Source organism: Lepeophtheirus salmonis, chromosome 1 (genome assembly GCF_016086655.4).
Source record: "Lepeophtheirus salmonis chromosome 1, UVic_Lsal_1.4, whole genome shotgun sequence".
Taxonomy (NCBI): Eukaryota; Metazoa; Arthropoda; class Copepoda; order Siphonostomatoida; family Caligidae; genus Lepeophtheirus; species Lepeophtheirus salmonis.
Window position 1 is genome coordinate 35,872,171 of NC_052131.2, and position 10,127 is coordinate 35,882,297.

The following is a 10,127-nucleotide window of genomic DNA, read 5'->3' on the forward strand; positions in this document are numbered from 1 at the left end:
GTTATTCGTTTTTTTATTATTGATTTTTACGAACCTATAATGAAAGCACATAATAAATATCTAGGAACGAGTTGAATTATAATAATTGACTCTTTGACCCCTAATTTATTAAACCATTTCGTAATAAAATTTCAATTCCTTGGCTTCCATTCTTATTTGTATTGTTTTGTGCGTAAATGATCAATTAATTTAGCTGTTTGTATAAGACTTCTATAATCATGAACATGTGGTGATTGAGTTATTTGTAATATCAGTATACATATTTTTTTGAAAATATAATTAAATTAAATTTATAACAATTTAATTATTTATTAATTTATATTATATTTTGTGGAAGCGCTTATTTATTTTGTATATTTTACTACCAAATAAATAACATTTTCACCAACTATAATTTAAACAAATAAATAGTTTGATCACCATAATCATGGTCAAAGATTTAATAGAGCGATTATACTATACACTAATACCTCAAAAAGTCCGGCTTATTGATCCGATACATAAAGAGAGCGTAAATGATACGAATTAGTAATTCATACTTTTTGCATGTAAATGGTGGATTTTATTACTGAAATGGCTTATAAATGAAAAATCGTACTAAAACGAAACTCGGACTCAACAAATTTGCACTTTTGAGGGAATAAAAGGTGTCTTGACCCATGAAAAATGTTTCTCAATTATATATTGTCCGATTAATTTCTCTAAAGGAAGAACACCAATCAAGAGACTCGTAATTTTGCTATAAATGCTAAAATATGTTATTTAAGGGCACTCATTTATACTGATCCCCTCCCTCCCACCCAAAAAAAAAAAAAAAAAAATCAATTAAAAATTTAATACAATAACAATTTAACTCAAATAACTATCAATTTTTAAGCCTTTTAAATTCAAAATTGACATAGTTCATTGAATTTAAAACAAACCCATTTCAATGTGATAAATTTTGGAATCTGTACGTCCGAAAAATTGACCACAAACTTATGTGAAAATATAATAGTTTCTGAAGAAACGGTGTAATTATTTTCTAATTTAATGCTCCCAAAAATTCCGTTCATTTTTGAGTACCTGAACGGCCAAAAATTAAACAGCCTTCATAATTTCGTCCTTTTTCGTTGAGTGTCTTCTCTTTTTATATAGTGTACTCAATTACCTTATTGAAGCGAATCGATATGGGTTTCATTCTTCTCCAATATGAACACTACCTTGGTAAAAAGTGAGAGGTTTTTTTCCAAGTCCAAACTGGTCTTTACAATTTTCAGACAACGCCTTTAAGCTTAATGTTGATAGTTGCTAATAAATAGTGGCCTCTAGCCATCACTGCTGGTTTTAAAAGGGCCCTAGGCCCCTCACTAAAGTAATAAGTAGATATCCCGCCTGAAATTATTTTCTTAAAAAAATCGTAATGAAATTCTATTAAAAAAAAGTAAGCACATTTATCTTTGCCTTGGGCCAACGCTCACAGTAAAACTGGCTCTGATTACTATTATAACTTAAAGGGGGCGGGGGGGATTATAAAAGACAATGCTGTTTGTACATTTAATGATGATGATTCTGTTTGTGATATGGTTAACAGTGACGTAATCACGGATTGGGTATTGGTACCTCCTCCGGCTAATTTAAGTGACTATAGAAGATTCACCAATAATAGGGCCAATTACAACAAAAAAAATATATTGGGATACAGTGGTTAATAAAAATAAATTACCATCTTGCATGGTTGATTTTTCAGTTAAAAAATTTACAACTGCATGGAAAAAATGAACAAATAAGTGTCTGAATGCAACTTTTTCAGAGAATGAAAGTAAAAATTGTGAACAGATCTGATCATTGCATACCATATAATATTGTATTATACTTTGTGCACCACTTCTAAATTGAGATAAGGTTAATGCACTAATTGAATATTCAATATATTAATGGTGTAATTTTTGTCTTTTTAAAATGAAAATTACTTATTGATAAGTATTTTTGTAGCATTCTATTTAGTTCAAAAGCCCATACTCATAATAAATAGCTAATAAGTTATTTGAATATGAAATGATAGCATCAAGTAATACGTAGATGGTAATTAAAATGACTGATGTAATTAAATAGGCTGATATGAGACGTACAAATTGTAACTTGTACAATTTGCTTGTGTAAATTACAACTTTTACACAAGAAGTTTTATAATTTCACCTTCAAGGATGTCATTTTAGATGCTATTTAAGCACTTTGGTCGAAAATTTGGGAGTATTCTGAATTATTTTATAATATTCAGTGAAGGGGGGGATCTCCTATGTAGGTGGTTATAATTATTAATGCTACATCGTAAGCAATTCCGTTAAGTAAAAAATAATAATAACAATTTCAAGAATGTTTCGAAGGAGAGCAGCTTAGCTTATTCTCCTCAAGAATGAAAGAATCATGATATCCACTTAAAAAATACTTTTGAGGTTACCTACAATAAAAACAAAAAAATCAGGCTAAATAATGCTTAGTATTTACAACTGAAATACGATCTGAGTACATCCAAGTACTTTCTAGTATTATCTGGTTTTATGTCTAGATTATTATTATAATATTATATTTTACTCTATTCCATTCTTTGTTTAGTTACTTTTTATACTTACGGAGAGCAGGAACAGTGTGCATTATGACACCAGATATTAGTGCAGATAATAATTGAGGATCAGGGGGAGGGGATCTTGGCCTCCCCTCATATAATTTGTTCTATAGTAGTATTTATTGGCTCTATTAATGGTGAATCATCTATAGACGATCCAATAACAAAACCTTGATTTTACCGGCACTGTAGTGTACTAAAGAATTCAAAAGTGCCGCGATGCTTGGATTCATAATCATACGATATTGATTGTATTGATGCTCAGATTCTTACTGGAAAGGGTAAGTCAAATAAATAATAATCCTTGTTCTTAAGTTTAGTTAAATAGAAACCACAATGAGCAGGTTTATTTCTAAATTGTCTAAGCCTCCACTATTCAGTAATAACTGTACTAAAGAGGTTAAATTCATTGATGGACTAATTTATCCCATAAGAAATATCTAAGAAGTCAATTCTCCCATTAGAAATTAACTTAAAATCGACTAATATTCCTTCTCCCACAGCGGGCTCGTCGGAATAGCGCCTCTCTTAAAACATTTTAACAATTCTTTTCTCCAACAGATGTGGGTCATAAATTCTTCACATAATTTTGAAGTCCTGCTATGAATCATCTATAATCTGAAGATAATTCACGATATCATAGTGATCCTTCTGCAATTTTTTTTTAAGGTGTGGTTGATCGTTTTGAGAATTAGTTTGTGAATAGTGATGTGTCGATCCTTCTTTAAGACTACATATCCGTCAAGTTCAGTTTCGTTCCGGTCGAGTTCAGTTATGAAACTTATATAGTTCGGTCCTTGATGACGTCACTCAACTTAATATCTTCTTTTTTTAATCATTGATAGTCCCTAACTACCTGTCCCAAGACTGAACTTGGTTTGGCAGAATAAATAAAGTCTGACACAACACTAATGCGAAGCTCTGGGGTAATATATATATATATACTCGGTCACCTTCCTATAGCATCTTGGAACAAACTTAAGTAGGCCATTTTCTGTGTACACGGCTCGTGTCTCTTCGTCAACTATAGACTAGCTCGTATAAAAACTCGTTTGTCATCAGAGCCGTTATGAATTTTTTAGAGACATGACTATTTGAAAAGGCGAATGGAATATTTTTATACTTCAAATTGTGACTACATTTGACTAAAAACATTGTCTTCCCAAAGTTTAGATTCTAGTTTGGGGTCACCTTACTACTCAGTAACCTTTAATTTCTGACAACTCTTATCATCAGGTATTACTGATCTCTTTAAAGTTTGAACTAAGAGAATAAAAATGTGTCTTAATATAGTTAATGAATTATAGGTTTTCAGAAGTACTATATTATGGTTTTCTATAGTTTATTTATTATTATGTGGTTTTACTGACCAACTTGATCTTATCGAGGCAAATGTGGTCATTATGAGTCCTTCATTAAGTAATTAATAACACTAGTCGACAAATTCACTGGATAAAATAATTTTTGAGAGGTTTATATGTATTAAATAATGTATAATAGTTTTCTATGATTTTATTATTTAATAACTATCGAATATATACTAAAGCCAATATTCACTTCCTATTCCAATAAAGGTACAATGTTAGTGTCAGTTTATTATAAGATCAAGTAGAAATTGATTCGAAGAACGACAGCTCTTTAAAAACAAATTCATCAATATAAATAAACAGGCACTGAAATTTATAATTATCAAATTTTATATTCATCAAAATTAAATCAACGGAATAAATATAATATTAGTAGAGTACAAAGAAACCAAACAGTATTTAAAATTAATTATAAATTTCTAATCAATCTTTTGGACTGTCATCTAGAAGTTGATCGCAAAAACATATTATTAACTTCTTCAAACTAGGTCTTAGTTGATACTTTCAAAGCCATATAGATAACTTGTTTAAGAGGACAAACACCTAAGGAAAACCGACCTATTGCATTTGAAATGTATAATTTTCATTATTTTCTACTTTTCATACTTTCTTAATATATGAACCAAAAAATTAATAAGAAATAACTTTCCAATGATAATTTTAATCTTAGTCCCCTATTTTCTTCTCTACTAAAATTATAAAAATTATTAGCAAAGTGAGATATTTAGATATTTTTCAGTAAAATTTATATGAAATAATATCCCGACAAATAATAGATTTCTTAATATTTCTTCAGTCGTGTACATTCTTTTTTGTGATACATACTTTAAAAAGATGAGAAAGATGTCTAAATATAATTTTGAATCCCACATTGATATATTCATATGCCCACTTCATATTGGTAAAAAGTTAGATAATATATTTATTTTATATTCATCCCATGAAGGGAACCCCATGATACGACTGCAGCACTACATTGATGGTATTAAGAAATTCAAAAAGGGTTATTATTTTCAGAGAGCTATTTTATTTCTTTAAAAATGAATCTTGCTTCTATTTAAGATTTTTTATAGAATTAAAAAGTCGTAATTGCTCTTCCATTGGATTTTTATAGTTATGAATAAAAATTTCTTCACATTCATTCAAGGAAATTTTGGAACATTGTGAGCAAAATATTGTTTTTTTTTTGGAAGAAGTTGAAATAATGTTACTCACAACCATAATCATATGATTGTATACAATTTCTAGAAAACTTTAAAAAAAAATCAATGGAAGCATTTAAATATCTTATACAAAAAACTTCTGAATGACACTAACATGTACATAACTTGAATGTTAGTTTGCACGAATTACATATACTATCACTCTTTTTGGAATTACTCTGATTGAACGTCTTATTCCCAATGATAATAATATAATTGTGGTTCATCCTCTTCTCGCAGAGTTTAAAACGCAAAAAGGAAAAAAATATTTTGTGATGTGATCGAAACGGCAAATTTCGATCATTTAATATAATATACATATTTAAAAAAAATAAAACAAACTTGCGTACGATCACAAATGAAAATCAAATAAAGAGGACAAAATAATTCAATTTTATAGGTTTAACACTGTTCATTACTCATTGTTCAGAGTTACAACAAAATAGTAGACATATGATGATATAATAGTATGGAAAATTACATACAATAAATAACTTGTCAGATTTAGTTGTGTGCTGAGAGGAGAGTTAATTAAATGATATATGAGTATGACTGAGTAATGAGTAAATTTCCTTGTGTTTCTTCCTTTAATCTTGCAGTCTTCAGTTTTTTTGAGAAATTTATACTTTATACGATGAAATGTTCTTGTTCTGACAAATTTCTTAATGATTTTGACATTTGGGGGGGTATTTTGTAGACAGTAAGTCAGTCAGTCTTTTTATTTATGATTATGATTTTTTTGATTTATGTCAGAAACCATTGCGTATATTTTGATTACTATTTTTTCTAACTCGGAAATAATTTCGAACAACAAATCTTTGTTCATCGCTCTATCGTAATCATAAAAAATCGCTTGTTTTCAGGATGAAATCAAACCTCGAACCATAATGACCTGAAAGATGATACAAAAATATTATAATTCAATACAATAAGAGTTTTGCAAAGGGAGCTAATTGAATAGGAAATAGTTGAATAGAAGAGAAGATAAGGAAATACAAAATACAATAAAAAATTTGTTATTACCTTATTCTATTGTTTATATGGCTGTAGTAATATTAAAATGGTGGCTGTCATCATGATAAAATAGGTAAGCTGTATAATGAAAAAAATCTGCAATGATTAATAAATTTGCTGTTTTCATTTAGTAAAAATGGAATACCAGAGACTCTGCTTTGATATAAAATATTTGCTCATTTCTTTGACAAATAGTAACTTCTTTGGATAATGACATTTCTTCAAAACACAGGGCACCATATTCATAGTTTGGCTCCTTACTGACTTCAACTTATTTTTCAATAACTTTTAAGATATCTCTTTGTACTCCAGGAAGTGTTTCAAAATCTTTAATCCACCTTTTGAGAGTTGTCACACTCGGTAAAGCAAATAACTTCTTGTCCCTTATGTACTTGAAGTCCTGCTTGAGAGTTTATTTAAAGCAAGGCCATTAATAATGTCTTCGGTTTCCCACCGTGTCTTAGATTTGTCCTTAGCTTTGACCATGTTTGTTTGAGAAGGTGTGAACCATTTAAGGAGTTCTTTTCTCACGAGTTGTTTAAAACTCTTCTTTGACTTGAATCTTACTTGAATTGCACCTGGTTCTGCAACACTTTGATTTTTTTTTTCCAGCAACTTAGTCTGAAAATCCTTGACGGTCTGGGATCTGGTAGTTGCCATTGCAGGTTTCACTTTAACACTCTTGGTTTTGTCAAAAATGGAATCTTTTTTGGCTTCAATTTCAACTTCTCTCATGACTTGAAGCATTTATCTCCTCTGTCTCTTAGCCAATCTTTCAACTCTTTCATCCTCACGAGGATTAGGATTTCCATCATCCACCACAGAGTTCAAACTTGGAATGACATCCTTCTTTAGTTTTTTCCCAGCGGCCTTTGCCAACAATTCATTCTTCAAATCTCTCTCATAATTTTCATCAGTAAAATGACTGGAACAGATTTTGGGAAGCTAAGGTATATTGTCACTCCTTCTGCAAATTCACATATCACGAAAATGAGAATCCTTTGGGAATCCAAAGTAAGTAATTCCATTTGAAAGAATTGCATTTAGCAACGGCACAAATAGTTTTTTATTTTTCCTTTCCATTTTTACTCCAAAGGCATTGATGATTGATTACATATGTTAATTAAATATGTATTGTATAACTACTAATGCTATTGAAACGGATTTGCCGATTGGATGACGTAACTGATTTTTACGCGAAAAAATGGCGCAAACATACAAACGACACATCATTACTATGTTATCATTGTCTTATTCCTATACTCGCTGCTATATGATGGGCATAACAATTGTTAAAACATGTAATTTTCAGTAAATTAAGTAAAATCTCTGATTGAGCAATTTCCTCATCAAAATCGTTAAAACTTTTTATTAATAATTGAAATTCACTTTTACTGTTGGTCGAAATTTCTTCACTCAAAAATTCAAATAATATTTGAACCATACCTATTTAAAAAGGTCAAAAAGGTAATATTATTTGGTTTATAGATTCTATTTGAGATTAAGGTGGTTAGGCGATTGAATAAAAAAAAAATCCCTTTGTATTTAAATTACTTAACCCCCCATTTTTGTCTGAATTGCCATTAAAATAAATAATGTATTTGAGTTTCGTAGAAGTAGATGGCAATTATTCGAATAATGAGGGCAATTTGGATGATTCCTCAGATGAGTCAGTTCTACTAAATCTATTGGAGGAGGATAAGAAGCAAAAGCGCCGTGATGGTCCAATTCAATATATAACCTTGCAAAATCAAATATAAAGACAAATTTAATTACATAATCAATATTTTTATAGTTATAAATTGAAATATGTAGAAAGGAAATTTATTAATAAAGAGAGCCCTAAACTTCAGCAATATTACTTGAATTAGTTATACCTTCAAGCATTCCAAACACATGCATGTATGTTAGGGACACATATGTATTAATTACAGAGTTAATAATTCATAAAGCCTCCTTATAAGTCCCATCATAAGAAGGCCTAGTTTAGTGTTGTTTCAGTCCTCATTTAGGACCGCGGTCTAGTCCAGTCCCACTTGTCTGGCCATAAAGAAGGTAAAATCGATCCCTCGTGTCGTCAATGAGGGTGTTTGTCCTCCTTTTAATTATTCCCTTAAATAATATAACTCAGTAAATTATAATATGTTCGTATTATATTGTATTAGAATGAAAAATATAATATTTCTTGCTGAGTATGTGCAATAATCTTAATACATATTTCATATATCTCATTTGCCTCAATAATCCATCGATATTTGTATGAAAAATTCAAAGGACCGGTCTTAAAAATATTCCATAATGCACCTTTAAACTACTAATTTAATTGAGTCAATTGAGAGTCTTTGATTGAAAGTCATCAAATTAAAAACATCCTTCACTTAAGCCTTTATCGTGGGAATATTAAGAACGGATTTTTTACAAGGAAAATTCTTCTTGTACTCCTGTAGTTTTGTCTTCAAATCGCGAATTACATTAACTTAGGTCTTTATTTTCTTTTTAGAAAATAGTATTTCTACGTTTCGGGGACCAATACATTTTTGGTACGTGTGATCACTCATAATGATGATGCCTGAAAATATTATTGTCAATGGAAAGAAAGATATAAACATTTACAATTATCTAGTAATAAATGAAGAATTTGAGGTATTATTCAATAAAAAACGCGTTTTTCATAGGTTCATTAATGTATTCCCAAGGACCGACAGTCCTAAGGAAATCCTCCTCCTGAGAACCATACATTTATAATTTGGAAATAAAGAGATTAGAACTTGAGCTTGGACCATTGAAGATTAGTATCTCTAAATACATTTAAAGAAGCCTGTTTTTTATTCCCATTTTTAATCATGTCATAACAGGTAAAGAAGGCAAGGGGATGTAGCGCAGTGGTAGCGCGTTCGCTTTGCATGTGAAAGGCCCCGGGTTCGATCCCCGGCATCTCCATTCTTTTGACTTCAATTTTTTTTCCAAAATTATTTTTTTACTAGAATTGATAATAAAGTTTTCCTATTTTTCACTTTTATCAGTATTTGTAGTATTTGATTACTTCATTGCTCAAAGATAAAATCGAATAACTATTTGAAGTCAAATTAAAAAAAATATAGATTGACAAAAGGTGAGTTACAAAGTCATCATGCGTGTACGTTCAATTTAATTATAAATACATTATAATCTTCGAAACTCAAAAATATTCCTAAGCTTTAACTAGTTATTTTTGGAGTCATGGTTTGGACAGAACAGTATCGCTTCGTCGTCATAGACAGCAAGAAATACGCATCAAAACTGCTTAAAAGGGAAGTTGAGTGATTGGTTAAGTTGTTGCCTCTCATTGGTCTGGAGAATGGTGCCGTCAGCAAATGCCATCACTTTGAAATTCTAGCCAAGTGCTTCAAGGCCCTTGAGTAAGAACTTGATCAATGACCATGTTGAGGTGGTCTCCTTGGATACTCTCAGAAACAATGTTGAATTCTACGTTGGAGCCTATTTTAGTAGTTGGTTTTGAGTAAAATTACATTATATACCTTTATTGCATTGGATTAACCTTTTGTTCCCGACATACCGATTTAATAGCATAGTGTGGCTCACTGAATCGAAGTCTCTGGGCAAATCAAGTCCAGACACAGCAAATTTTCTTTTCCCCTTGATGGTATTCCGGTCAGAGGACACCATCTAGGGTAGAAATCCCTCTAACACATGAGTTTAGTTGTTTGTAGGACAATTAGTAGTCATCCACAGCGCTTGAAATTACTCAAAAAGGTCTGCCGATCTTAGTGATCGGTAAAGGTAATGAAACCACCGATCAGTGGAAATATTCACCGAGCAACGAAAAAAAAAATATTCCAACCAGACACGTTCATAAAATATGCATTCAATTATTCAGGGTGTTAGTGAACGCTTCTCAGACCATGTATAACACAGGTTTACCAATTCAAATTAAAGTTT

The 10,127-nt window shown here is 30.6% G+C and overlaps 1 non-coding gene across 1 annotated transcript; it reads left to right on the top strand.

Moving 5' to 3' along the window:
• The first annotated feature begins 9,056 nt into the window (after positions 1-9,056).
• Positions 9,057-9,128, top strand: TRNAA-UGC (transfer RNA alanine (anticodon UGC)). The gene has a single exon. It is a non-coding gene; the product is annotated as a tRNA-Ala (tRNA).
• Positions 9,129-10,127: the final 999 nt, after the last annotated feature.